Below are 14,817 nucleotides of genomic sequence, written 5' to 3' on the forward strand. Positions count from 1 at the left end.
TGGCTGGCCAGTTACATTGGCCCTTTTCCTACTCGCTGACCGCGCGGCCACTTAGTACGCAATGTGGCCGCAAGTTCTACTTTTCGCATGTTCTTTTTCGTTTAAATATAACTTGAAAGAGAATGTTACAGCCACGTTAAAGTGCCGGTGAAACGAGGTGGCAATACCATATGAGCAGTCCTGACCAAATCGAGCGTATGATCCTCGGGCGCAGTGCATGCGTTTCCGCCATTCGTGTACAAAAAGTAAAGCCTCAAACGCAAAGCGATCCTTATGTCATGTCGGATGAGCGCACGTGCTCAGAAAATTGTTCCTTGTCCGACAATGAAAGCGACGGTTGGCTGGCGCATGCCTCTACCATTCAAATAATGTGGCAAGCTTCGATGACCTCGCGAATCGCTTGGCACTTACGTTTAGAAGGAACCTCTATATCTACAAACAACCGTGAGCCACCAATATGAGACAGTGCAACGCTAGTTGCGATGGATTAGACTTATTTACCGTGTCATTGTATCCTCTTAATCGAACACTGCGGCACCTGCCACCCTGTCGGACATTTAATTTTCACGTGCAAGAGGACAATGACAAACAATAATACCAGACGATAGATGCGTTAACAGGTGCTTGACATCGCAATCACTTTGTCTATCATCACACTGCTCGAGTTTCCTTCTATAGAGTGGGAAAATCGCTGACAGGTTCTTTGGAGCCGACGAGACTGTTTTAACGCCCTATCTATTGGCAACATTGGTTAATCCATGGGTTAACTTATGTACACGGGGTGTAACAGCTAACCTTTTCTCTTTTTGTTTATTTCAACTTTGACTTAAACAAGCCGGATTCCTTACCCCTTTAGAAAGCGTTTCACAAGTTCTGCAGTACACATGAGTGGACGCACGACTTGCTTTAGCCTGTCGATCTGCTGCAGGAGACATTGTGGTAAGCCCTTTGCACATGGTTTTGATAAAGCCGATTTGAGGGCCGAGTACACTTTGTTCGCTCTGTAAAAAAGTAAGAACGCATAAAAATAGTTTTAGCCCTTAGCCATGGCATAGCATGTTAGCGCTGAGTACGTCCGCTGATGCAGGTTCCTGAAATTGCTACCGCGGCGTTAATATTTGTGTACTTCATACTGGACTGGCTGTAGATCCGGGTTTGCGCTGACGACGCTCGACTGGTTGACTCGCAGGTGCTGCGCATTTTCCAGACATTCGTGAGCACTGGCTTCTTGTGCGAACCTGTGTGAACAAGGAGTGTTTGTTTTGCACTTCGACGCACGGCTGTAGAATTGCCACATCGTGGTGGTTTTGTGTACACACACACGCCCACACAAACACACACGCACACACGCACGCACGCACGCACGCACGCACACACACACACACACACACACACACACACACACGCACGCACGCACACACGCACACACGCACGCACGCACGCACACGCACACACACACACACACACACACACTCACACTCACGCACGCACGCACGCACACGCACACACACACACACAAACACACACACATGCTCACGCACGCACGCACGCACACGCGCACACACACACACACACGCACACACACACATCCTTCTGCTATCATCTTCATCATTCATAATTACCTTTCACATATATATATATATTATAGGAAGCCAGCCAACGAAGCAACAAAGTACAACAAGGGAGAATTTATTGGTACTTACTACTGAGTTAAAGAAATGATAAGTTAAAGGAAATGAAAGTGGATGAAAGACAACTGGCCGCTGGCGGGATACAAACCTACGTCTTCGCATTATGCGTGCGATGCTCTTACCAAAGATGTATTATATATAAAAAGTTAAGAGAAATATACATACAGTGAGCTCTAGTTAAGACGAATTCAGTTAAGCCAAATTCTCGCATATAAAGAACAACATGTGAACATTTGTTTGGGTTTTAATACACTCAACGGGAAAAAAGAATCTTAAGACGAACCGCGTCAGACGTGCTCTTCCGTTAATCCGAACATTCAGAGTGACCGGTACCAGTCCTGGAGGCTCGGGTGCCTCGATGCGCCAGGCGCGCGCGCGTGCTCATCGAGGCACACTACTGGAGGCCTGCTGCGCTCATCGCCCGTTGACAGATGCGGAAACGGGAGGAAAAACATAGGGAGACCGTGGTGTTTCACTCCGTGGACGCGGGTGACGCGCAAGCGCATGGGTGCCACAGCGCACACGAAGCTAACGTCCCTCGGTGCACCAAGATGGTCCGCATCGCAGATCGTATTCAAGGCAGGGCTCGCGCTGCCGCGCCATACGCAGCAGCTGCTGGCGTGGAACGCCCCCTTGTAAGCATTCGCTTACTAACTGAACAAGCATGCTGTAAGCGCACACAGGCAAACATGAGCACAAGACACTCGATGACCGCGGACGCTCGCTGGCGTAAGGAATCGCGGCCGTAGGAGCGAGCGAAGTGACCTTCGCACTGCCTACGGCTTCAACGCAAACTCAGCGACGATAAAACAGCGCACGCTAAGCTACGAGCCATCGGACCACCTAGAATAAACCATCAAAGTATATCGCATTCAAAATAAAACCCGCGCGACCGCGCGCGGCCGTAGTACAACACCCCTCTCCTCCCTGGTGCCAGGCGCGCGACATAAGATGGCGCGCTCCCTGCCCCATTTCCTCCTTTGCGCACGCGAGATTAAGCCGCCATCGTCGGCTCACCATCAAACGCTTTCACTCGCATACACAGCGTTCGCCGCGTGAGGACAATGTTATCACCACACAATCCCTGTACGTCCGTACACTCTAAAAATTTTCACACCCTTATGGGTGTAATACGGGTGTATTAATCTTTTCACCCTTGTAAACACCCTTGAAACACCCTTTTTAACGGAAAAGGGTCTTCAACAAGAAAACACCCTTGGAACACCCCAGTCTTTCTAATTTACACCCTAATTATAAGGGAGTAAGTGAACAAGCTTACAGTATATGATAAATGAACATTGCCAGTTAAGGCGTTGATATTGGCTATACACGAAACGCGCGCTACCTGCGCTTGAATCAGGTAGCTGGAATGATTAGATCGGGGCATCTAGGCAGCAGCGCACTGGCTCCGAATAGCGGTCAAAAATGAAGTTTCCCACGAATGTTGATATCGAACGGATGACACTAACGCGCAGACTTTGTACAGCCAGATATCTGCAAAAGGCTTCATATGATCAATGGCAAAAAATTTACAATGCTATCACTGAATACTTAAAGGTGTGCAACCAGTTAGACTGAGAATGGTTAGGAGTGAAGGCTAACGGTAAATAGCTCACCAACTTACGGTTTGTAGATGACATTCGCATACTCAGCAACGCTGCAGACTATTTGCAACAAACGTTTGAGGACCTTGGCGAAGAAAGTGTAAGAGTCTGATTGAGAGTTAGTATGCAGAAGAGAAAAGTAATGTTCCGCAGCCTGGCGAGAGATCGAATGTCATGGTCGGCAGTCAGCCTCTAGAACCTGCGCAGAAATACGTTTATTGAGGTTAATTACTCGCAGGGGCCTCTGATCAAGGAAACTAAAAAAAAATTAGCTGGAGAACTTACGGCAGGCATTACTAAATCATGACCAGGGAGCTTACTGCTAATCATTGCTTTCTACCGTTACTAACGTATGGGGCCGAAACTTGGAAGTTACCAAAGAAGCTTGGGAAGACGTTGAGGACCGCGCAACGAGCGATGGAATGAAAATTATTAGGCATGGCGATAATAGACTGGAAGACAACGATGTGGATTAGAGAGCGAACGGGGATAGCTGATATTCTGGTTGACATTAAACGAAGAAGTCGTGCTGGGCATACATTGCAAAGCGTAAGGGAGAGAACTGCTGGTCTAATGGAGTTGCAGAATGGGTGCTAAGGGAAGGGAAGCACAGTCGAGAACGGCAGAGAATAATGTGGACGTGATGGAATTGGGAAACTTAAAGACACGTGGAACCAGTTAGCACAAGACAGGGGTATTGGAGATCGCTGGAGAAGCTTTCGTCCTGCGATGGACGTCAAAATAAGCTGATGATGATGATGATTATGTGACGACATCCATGCCAGCTTCGCGGCATGTCATTCATGTTATGTCATGCATGCGTGTCATGCACGTTCTGATAGTTCGATTTACGTCGATTGCGGGGGGGGGGGGGGGGGGGAGGGGGCGGAGGAGTAACGGCGTGGCCAAGTGGGGCACGCCGGGCACTTGTAACGCTCACTAACAGTAAATTTTTTGCTACTATGGCAATGGCCCCGCTCCTTCCTCCTCCACGGTCAATTGGGACCCCCCCCCCCCCTCACACGCAAAAATTTTCTGGCTACGCCACTGTGGGGAGGGGGGTGTAAGATTGCTCTAGACCCCTCCCCCTAACTTGTCAACGGAAACGGGGGAGGAGAGGGCAGCTGCCGCCGGGCCGCAAACCTTAGGCAGCCAAATTACCGGCTGCATTTCCCTTTGGACGTGAATACTGCTCTAATGTCATTACACTATAGGATTCGTGGCAGTTCGAGGGCATGCGACAATAAAAAAAAAAAAAAAACATACCGCCATCAGCCAGGCTTAGCTTGAGCCGATCTTTGGGAGCTGGGCAAGACTCTCAAAAAAAAAAAAAAAAAAAGCTTGGCACCCCTCTTACATGCATTGTCAACTCTGGGTCACCGCTGACTGCACATTTCCGGTAAAAAAAAAAATCACACAGGAACTCCTCTCGGATTTGTCTAAGTATGTGTAAGCATTGTGACTCTTCCTCATCTACACGCAGTCCATGTCGTTATTAATGTTATGAGACTTGATCCGACGACTATAAGCGACAGCGCTGCGGCGACACGAACTGCTGAGGTCGGCGGCGCCAAGTGAATGGTGCAAGCAAAGTACTGCAGGTGGCGGGGCCAGGTGCGCTGGTGAAGTTCCGTTCGTTTTGAGCCGTTATCGCTCTTTAGCCCTTCTCATCCGCGTCGAACCATTATCAACCGTTCTCCGGCGGCGGCTGCTTGTGGCCCGGCCGCGCGAACCGTATCTTGAAAGCGAACAGCATTGTGGACAGAGTGTGCCCACTGCTGAAAACTTCGCGCGCTGTGTTCTCACCGTTTACTTCGCTTTGAAAACAGACGCGCGTACACCTATCTTGAAAGTGATCTGCGAAAAGCGCATAGTGCGGCATGAGCTGAAAGCTTCGTGAGCGCAGTGTTCTCGCCGCTTCGGTCGCGTTGAAGCGAGAGCTAGCACGAAGGTGAATTCACTCGCTGCTGCGGGTTCTATTTTGAAAGATATCGTGCGGTACGGAATGACGGACGGATGGTTTTTCTTGTTGGGTAAGTATAGAACGCTTACGTTATAAAAAAAAAAAAATCGCAGGGTTCGCGAATTTCGCGATAACAACCAACACCAACCTACTCCCCCGCCCCCCGCTGAGCGATGCCGTCTTGATCGCCCCCTCCCAACCCCGGGAAAAGGGACACTACCTCTCTATCTCAGTTGAAGAAACGATGATGAAACGTTAACAACGACAAGAACGACATTTCCTAACGAGTTGTCTTATGGCCTCCGAGATTTGCGCGCGAAGCTGGGGCGCGCGAACCTGGGAGGCCATAATTGGCCGCTTAATAGCATAAAAAGACAAAAAGATAATGCCAAACGACACAGTTAAAAATTCAAACAACGTACTGATCTTAGCTATACTGTTTGGGGAAAAGAAATAAAAAAATAGACAGCCGTAACACACGCCACTAAAGCCACCACCGCCGGCATAACGCGGAACCAACAGTTGGCAACATTGCTTCGTCCGCTTCGTCTCCGCAACGAGAGCCGCCATCCTTTCGCGCCGGCCGTTTTGTCATAGTTCTGTTTTTCTGCAAGTCCGTGCACGCAGCTCATCGGTAGATGCACGGGTGCACGGCGTCGCATTGCGACGTGCGGCATTTTCTCGTGTTTGCGCAATCGGTGTGAAACATGTCGCATGTGAAATATTTGATAGAAGTGCCTCACGTCCAAGTCAAACCGCCGTACGAGTGTATGGCTGTGTGCCCTGTTCTCGGAAGCGTCGACGGGTTTCCGGCATGCGGATTTCAGGTACGTGCAAATGCGTTTCGCCCTCCTATTGAGCTCCGGAGCGAAGCGTGCAATATTTCATGTGAAAGATGCAGTGACCGTCATCATGGTGTGAATTTCGAGTGGCAAACGAGAACTGTGGCACTTAGCGCATACCGCGGCTGCTACGTCAGCGTGGAAATTGTTTTACGTTATCGTAATATGTTGCTGTCAGTCTAATCTGCCGCTTGTGGACAGCTAGCCCATTGACTTTTGCTTGTGGCAGCGATAGGTATATAAATGGAAGCGGTAATAATTTTCCAGAGCAGACAGTTGTTTCGCTCGATGTTTGGTCGTGTTCCATGGCGTTATGAAAGCTAGAAAACTAACTGGCTTGATCGTGCTTAGTTCCAACTCCAAAGGGCGTAACGTTGGCGCTGTATATGTTTGTTTTCCGTGCCGCGAGTACCACTTTCATGCTTTTGTTGCATGAGAGTGGTAGCTGCTGCATGCCGTCTGGGCAGAATACAATAAAAGCTTATTTCCTCACTTTCATACGTATACAATGTGACGTAACAAAATTTCCAGCGTTTTATTCGGATCGTAAATATCCAGTATAGTTTAGGAAGAAACTCAAATGCTGTCTTAGCTTAGTAGGCGTGAAACAAGTGAAACTCTCATTCCTTTTTGAATTGTTCGCCCAAACCGCACCGCCCGCAGATGCGTCATCGGGTAATTGACAGTAGCTTCGCTACGTGAGTTGTTTTATGCGATAATATTGCCCGGTTAAGTATCCTGTTAATTTATGCCGACGCTCGTTCATCTTGATTTTAAGCGATTACTATCCCCGAGTACCGGACGATGCCAAACTTGTTGCGAGGTGTAGCAAACGCGGAAAATTTTTAAACTAGCGTGGCTGCAAGTTCCTGTTTTTACGTTTCTTGCATTCAAAGCCAACAGACACAGTATCACTGATTTATTTCCATTTCTGCTGTACTTGATCAATCTAATGTGACAACTGCATTTGCTCTTTAATGTTCTCCATTTACTGTGTATTCAGCTTGGCTGCCAGAAAATGCTTGAATTTTTTGCAATATCCAAGTGACGAAATATTTCACTGACGGCCTTGTGTGAAACACGCAAGATGACAAAACTGATAGCAAAATGATGAGATGTTTTTTTTTTTATAGCGTTTGGACTCGACTTTTGGTGAGGATGTCGATCGACCTTGGGCCTGGTGACAGCACACCCGACATGGCCAAAGTGCAGCCTATCAGTTTAGTGCCCCCGAATGGACCATCAGCATCGGAAAATGAAGCAGAGCCAGGTAGGGGCAATTTTTATTTTGGAACAGAATACTGACAGCTGCCTCTTTTTTTAAGAACTAAATAACTTATTTACAAACCAAACCTTTCTCTTTGTGCAGCCTACATAGAATTGTTTTTTGCTTGTTATACAGATCTTCAGAAAGCAGTTCTTCTGAACCCTTTTTGCATGCACAAATGAATAAAGAGGAGTGCACTTTCTGAAGAAATTGGTGCATTGAAATGTGCGTTCGACACACAATGAGATGCAAAATAACCAACAACTTTAAAGCGGTAAAAAAAAAAAACAAGTTTGAAACATGTTCTAACATCATAGCCCGCCTTGGCATACGGATCTAAATATAACAGCAACAGAGGTGCATGCAGAGAAGTGTTTGTAAATGTTTGCAAGACATGTACATTGTCTAAGAAATTGTTTTTATTTACTCGGAGCTTCTTGGTGCCACGGCAGTGCAGTAAAAGCTCAAAATGATGCCCCTGCTCCTAATAAAGCAACTTTAGATTTTAAAATTAAATTATGGGCTTTTACATTCCAAAGTCACAACCTGAAGTTTTGGGAACCTGGCCTTCTTTAATGTACACCTGAATCTAAGTGCATAAGCGTTATTGCATTTTACCCCCATTGGAGGGCAGCTGCCATTGCCTAGATTGAAGCTGGGACCAGCATGACTGAGCAGCATGGCATCATAGTAAGTGGGCTATAACACCAGGTCAAAATGAGAAATACTGCTTAGAGCTACCAACTTCTTGGCTCACAAGCACTTTGCACTAAGTTAAAGGACTATGGAGTACTGACAGCGACCGTTTATGTACCAATTTCTTTTTAGGCTGACTCCATTATTAAGGTGCGAAGCTTCAATTAGTCAAAACCAGCCTAAATTACAGAACCAGCTCAAAACACGCACCATGTATAGCTGGATTTGGAAATGAAAATGGAGTTAATTCATGTCGCCGAAAATGGAGGTGGCAGTCACACTATTTCATGCATTTTGCCTAAAACATAGTCAATTATAATTAATCAATTTCTAAAATATTCTTTTTGAAAAGTTTTTTTCAAGCATGAAAGGAGGAGCCAAATAGTGTTCAGGTGCACGAGTGGCTAGTTGCACAGCACTTCTTGCATGTATTCACTGGCTTCTTTCAAGCTTGAAAAAAAAAATTGTTGCACCTATTGAGCAGTAGAAAGCTGGATTGGGAATTTTTCAGGATGCTCTACAATTTTCACACTGACACTTTTGCTTTGAATATAATATTTGAGCAGTTAAATAATCGTTAATAACTAATTACCTAATTAGGAAAAATGCGAGAATTGGTTTCACTTCCTCAAAACGATGGCAAACATCATTACATTGGTGCTGTCCAGCTACGTGGCACTTGTACATATTTAAAGCTTGCACGTGTCACACAGACCACCTGGTAATTACAAGGCATATATAGAAGTGGCTAAGTTGTGTGAGCCAGCCATGTGTAGCGAATCATGAGAAACAGCCATGTTTCTTTGACTTAAGGGCATGAGAAGATTTACATGCTCGACACCTTGTATCAGTGTGTTCTAGGCCTGTTCGTAGTTTAGCTGCTACATAAACAATATTTCTCCACGTGTAAGCTCATATGCATCTTTCATGTACATTGCCTCGTGTGTCCAAAATAAACCATCCTCGCGCTTCCTTCATTAAGACTTCATCTGTTGCTGTGCTAAATTTTTAACATGCAACTGCACCAATTTTCATCTAGTTCTCATATTTCCTCATTGTTTGGTGGCTTTATTTCTGAACGAGTTGTTTTCGTTAAACCCTGTTGCACACAGTAGTACACAGCATTTCTGCCTAGAGTGGGAATTGTTTTTTTTTTTTTTCAGATTGACATTAATACACCTTGCCTGGGCAATGTAAGGCATTCTACATAACACGGCCCTGCAATAATGTTTTATATTGCATTCCAGCATCATGCAAAAGCTGTTTACTTACCAGATTAGAATATGTATAAGTGTTTGAAGTAACAGAACTGGAAGAAGCCAGCAGATAATGAGGCCAAGGAAAGCATAAAGGAACATGTTTTAAGTTTTTGTATGAAGTATAGAAATGATAAATTCTGGGTAAATGAAAGTGGATTAAAAGATATCCACCTGTGGGAGGGGAACGAAACCATAACGTTCACATTACGCAAGTGATATACTAACCACTGTGGTACAACGGCCGCGTTCGAGCGTCGACAATCTGAGGGGCCATTGTGGACGGTTGAATGCTGCCTCGGTGGCACAGTGGTTAATGCATCGCATGCGTAATGCAAAGGCTGTAGGTTTGTTCTCCCCCCATGCCTGGTTGTTTTTTTACCATTTTCATTTCCCTTTATCATTTCTACATTTAAATAGAAAATTACAAGTAAGTTTCCACGTGCCTTTCCTGGCATCTTCCAGCTGTGATTCAGAAAAATTTTGACCTTTTGACTTTCTTCTCGTTTGGAAGAACAGGAGCTTCATTTGAAAAATAATGAATTCACCTTGTTCAGCATCTCAATGTGGTCTCAAATCTTATCACAGCATGTGTATTACTAAGTGAAGCTTTTGTAAAGATGATGATATAGCATGGGACCTAATTAGTAGCCTTTGTGTACAGATATATGACTAGTCTAATAAATAGGAGGATTTTAAGAAGCACTTCTAACACGGTCTGATCATGTGTTTAAAGAAGCTAATCTAGCATGATTTCAGGCATAACTGTTGCCCCTGAAGAATATTTGAATCATCTGCACTGGCATTGTTTTTAGAGAGCACCAATACTGCTTTGATTGAAGTAGCCTCGTGGAACATGAAGCATCGCTTCTTGCTGAGTCAAGGAAATATTATCTCCATATATGAGGTGCATGTGTCATATGCTCGAATGCTGTTTAAAGGCTGCTAATAAGAAAATTACTTCACTTGCCTTCCAGAGATTGCTTCAGTAGTCTATGCTACTCGATCATAAACAATTAACCAGAGTGAACATTCATCACAGTTGGCTTTGCAATGTTTATGCAAAATACCACAAATGCCTACTAGACATGTGGCTACACTAAAACTTGGAATTAATGACCAGTAAGATTTATAGGACAAAAAAACTTAGTTTATTACTCCAAAACAAAATGCCAGGCACTTCGGTTATTTCTGCCATAAGAGTTTCTTACAGTAATTACTAGAGGGAACCCTGGCGCTGCAGTCGTACCACCATGGGAATGGTGGGAAGCACATGGATTTGTCTGATATTCGAGCTTGTGAATTCAAACGTTCTTGTGGCTTCGTATATTATAGGCTATATAAATCTTATTGTCGATTTCAGCGCAGTCTATACTCTTCGAAGTGCAGAAGACGGCGCCAACACGCACAATTGCTATTAATTGCAACGATTGAGCTTGTCCCGGTGGCCAAATTGAAAGGCGCCAAGCGTCTCAAGGCACTGGTATGCCCGCGATAAATTCATCAGGGCGTTGCACTCGCTTGTCGTTACATGCCTCCGTGGCTTAATGGTTTCAATATCAGACTTCTGTTCTAGAGTTGCTGTGTTTGAATCCTGTCATCGGACGAGTTTAATGTTTATTTATAACACAGTATTTGACAAAGTCACAAAGCCGTTTGAAGCCAAACAGATGAAGTTTAGGCAAATCCAAGTACTTCCCATAATTTCCATGCTGGTGAAGCCGTTCTTGTTTGATCTTCTGTAGACACTAACGTCAGAGTTCCCTCTAGTAATTATTGTATGAAACTCTGATTTCTGCACCTCGCTCGTGCAGAAGCGGCACCACACCCGTTGCGTAAACATGCACTACCTTTCGGCCAAGTGTGGGGAATGCTGTGAACTCGCCCTGCACAAAGCCTGCACTAAGTAAAACAAATCACAACGTGCAGTTGCTGCCACGTTGAACTGGTGTAATGAGTTTTGAAATGCAGCACCTCCTCAACTAGTTCAGAAAGTGCAGGTTAATCAAGTGGAGATTATATAGTAACAGAAGTTGAGTAATTCTGCATTACATTCGCGAAATATACTTCATGATACTTTTCCATTTATTTCCTCAGTTATTAAGGATCCCTTTTGCATTGTTGGACGAAACTACAGAATGCCAACATATTTTCTAGCATTCACTGGTCGCAAACATGTAAAAACTTGTTCTAGTTTCTGGATTGCCGCTTTAACCATTAACCCCCAAGTTAATTCCGGAAAAATGTACCAAATTTTCCAAATTTTTTACGTACTCAATTTTTGGGTGTCATTCTCATTCTAAAAATATATTACTTCATTGGTCTCTGGTTAGAAATAACACAAAAATAAGAGCTGCTCTTGAGGGCAGCTTTCCCTCAATGCCGACTGTAACTCATCTTTGACAATAACAGCAGCATAACATCGGGCAGAAAGAGTGTGACTCGTCATTGGCGATATTGGTACTTCCTCCAGTCACTAGTACAGCTTGGGATCAAGGGTTAAAGGTAGCGACTTCGTTGCTGCCCAATTTTAATTCTGCAGCTGTTAAGCTTGGGTGTAGCGTGTGTATGCGTGTGCATGCATTAAAATGACTTCACGCTAGTGCAAAGCAACTGTAGCGCAGAGAGGCATTAGTCATCTTTATATATTTGCTTTGTAAAGATGCGCTAAGTTTATCTTTTGCAGTATAGACTTCGCGCTCTTTGGCCAAAGATGCCCTTGTGCTACTAAAACCTATCAATTAATTAGCTTTTTGCAGTAGCAGGTGCTTATTCCTTTTTCAGGATCGGTGTGTGAGTTTTAATTTGTTTTTCTTGAACTGTGCAATTCCCACTCACAGGACTGCATGTCATCTGAGGTGTTCCTTTTTCAGTCAAGAATGTTGAGGTTTTGTTTGTGAAACTCGATTTCTTGCCTCAAACGAGCTTCTACAAACTGACCAAGCTGATAATTCTACCTGCTCATATGTGAAATATGTTGCGGTTATGAATCCTCATAATGAATGACACATAGCATAAACATTTTATCTATTAAAACAATTTAATGACATTTTTCATGTCTTTCGTGCTCGTGTTCACTTATCTACTCTCGTGTCCTGTCTGCATGCCTCACCTCTTTTTTTGCGAATTAAATATTATATAAACTTAACCATGCTTTTTTACCACAATGCAGGGGGAAAAGGTTCCGGTAACACCATGCATTCAGTATGGTGGCCCAGACGTGTATGCAAGCAACCTCCTTCACGTGGACCAAGAACTACTCTGCAGTGTCTCGCAGACTTCCATGCGAAGCCCTCAACATTCTCGTCTCAGTGGAATGGCTGCTCATCTATCTGCGTGTCCATCACCAAGACGGCCAGTTGTAAAGCTCCTGTACCCATTTAAGAAAGCTTAATGATTTTTTATTTAGTTTTCACGGTTGGCCGTAGAATCTTACCATTTTTGATGTTTCTAACATTTTTACCTGGCACAAAGTGGTGCAATAACTTTAAACCAGTGTAATGTATTTAAGTGATGCTCACTCTAATGTCTATCTGGTTTTGTTAGTGTTTAAGAAATTTCAATGTCTGATCAGGTAACAGCATTTGAATTTGTCATCGTGGCTCGTTTCAATGAGCTGCTAGGAAATAAGACGCAAAACTTATCACCCGCCAGTTGTAGCATTTTTTTTTCATGACTACAGTATACACGTTTCAAAAGATGGAAAGTGGGGAAAAAAGCCTCAAGAACATAATCATCCTAGGATTGTCATGTCCTTATAACTCTGCAATGACTAATGCCTCATACATCTTGGGAGCACATTGGTCGCAGTGCCTACGGGTATACTTGATAAGAGAATAGCTTGCACCCAGATTTGCTACACAATTCATGGCTGATGGCTTTTGTTTGTCGACTTCATGTTACTACTATGTATTCAATATTCATTTAGATGTAAAGGACACTACAGGCACTGAAGTACCAAATGGCACTTGCATTTCAGGGGACAAAGTGCCCAGCATACCTGTCACAAAACGTGTTCTAGGGGCTACCTTGCCTCTATAGGTAAATCGACACCAGATGCTCTGTGTATAGTGTAATCAGTGTACTTGTCTGGAGTGCTTGAAAGATGTGCTACGGGCTGTACTGGCACTGTCTGAAGATAATGCATGGTTCTAGAAAGCCTGCAGCTGAGCATCTGCCACCATACTGAAGGAACTGTACTAATTTATTGTGTTGATGTTGAAATTTAGGAGCTGCAATGAATAGTTGTAAATGTGGCAGCGTTGCCAAACTAAAGCACAAATTACACACCTCGACTCACACAATGCACTCTGAAAGTTTTGCTACGTGATATCTGTGTTTGCAGCCTGACCTTATGGCACCTTTACGAGCAATGGCAGGTGATTGCAGCTGCTGAGGCTTTATCAACTGGCAAGTTGAAAAAAGAATGCTGTGCCACCAGTGCGGCTGCACATTCCAAGATGCAAGCTATCTTGAACCAGGTGTTCGGCAGACAGTACATGTGCAGCCAAAACATGGTGTTTGAGCCCTATAGGCAACTAGGGTTCACAACTGCCCACAAGTGTGCTGTCATAACAGAAAGTTGAGAACAAGCAGCATTTTTAACGGTGTTCGAAACATTAGTGCAAGTCATTCTTTCACCAAGGCTGGTAATCATGCATATGTAACGAGAACAGGGCATTTGTTACACACAAGGGGTCATGTGTCAAGCTTAATTAGATCAGTAATCTATGAGATGGATTTATAAAAAGTATACCTTTTATTCCTCAGTGGTCTCTTGGAGAGATGACCATTTTCGGCAGTTTAGTTTTGACTTTTTATGTCTAGATTTGGTGTGCATATTTCAACTGTAGCTAACAGTCAGTGCTCTGTCCTGCCCAGTTTTTATGTTGTCTTTGTGATATTTACAATATTTTGCAGTTCAGCTGCAAAATATTGTCTATACTATTATATATTGTCTATGCAAGTATATGTCTTTACTATTACTATTTTTCATGTTCAACTTTTGTGGAGTGCTCACTAGTTATTACTAGCCATGTTTTGTTCACATATGCTCTTGGATTGTTGCGCGAAGTGACACAGACACAGACTGCAAGCAGACAGGACGAGCGCTAACTTTCAGCTAACTATAAATAAATATATATATATATATATATATATATATATATATATATATATATATATATAGGTGATTGCAAAAAAACGCAGCATAACAACATGACAAGGTATGAAGACATCAGTTAAACATATCAGGAAGTAGGGAAGTCAAAAAAGGAAACAACAAAAAGACACTACTTCAGATTAACACACGTGTTGTGAAGATACTGAAATTCGCATTCTAACAGACAAAGATGCATGGCTAACGCAAGTCTCTCCTAATCTTTTAATGTGGAATGCCTCGATTATTTCCCGTGTGGTTTGACATTTGTGTCTCGAAAGAATTTTTGTGTCTTCAAACAAAGGTTTACAACCGCAATTGAAACAATGTGACGCTAGAT

General features: G+C 43.9%; 1 protein-coding gene and 1 long non-coding RNA gene across 2 annotated transcripts in view; one reads left to right on the top strand and one right to left on the bottom strand.

Annotated features, from left to right (window-relative positions):
* Positions 1-14,817, bottom strand: part of LOC126538447 (uncharacterized) — a 432,420-nt gene that overhangs the window by 142,595 nt on the left and 275,008 nt on the right. The gene's annotated exons all lie outside the window — the stretch shown is intronic.
* LOC140217433 (uncharacterized) lies at positions 4,171-13,106 on the top strand. The gene is made up of 3 exons (XR_011894010.1): positions 4,171-6,085; positions 7,234-7,370; positions 12,492-13,106. It is a non-coding gene; the product is annotated as an uncharacterized lncRNA (long non-coding RNA).

This window comes from Dermacentor andersoni, chromosome 4, assembly GCF_023375885.2.
Source record: "Dermacentor andersoni chromosome 4, qqDerAnde1_hic_scaffold, whole genome shotgun sequence".
NCBI classification, from domain to species: Eukaryota; Metazoa; Arthropoda; class Arachnida; order Ixodida; family Ixodidae; genus Dermacentor; species Dermacentor andersoni.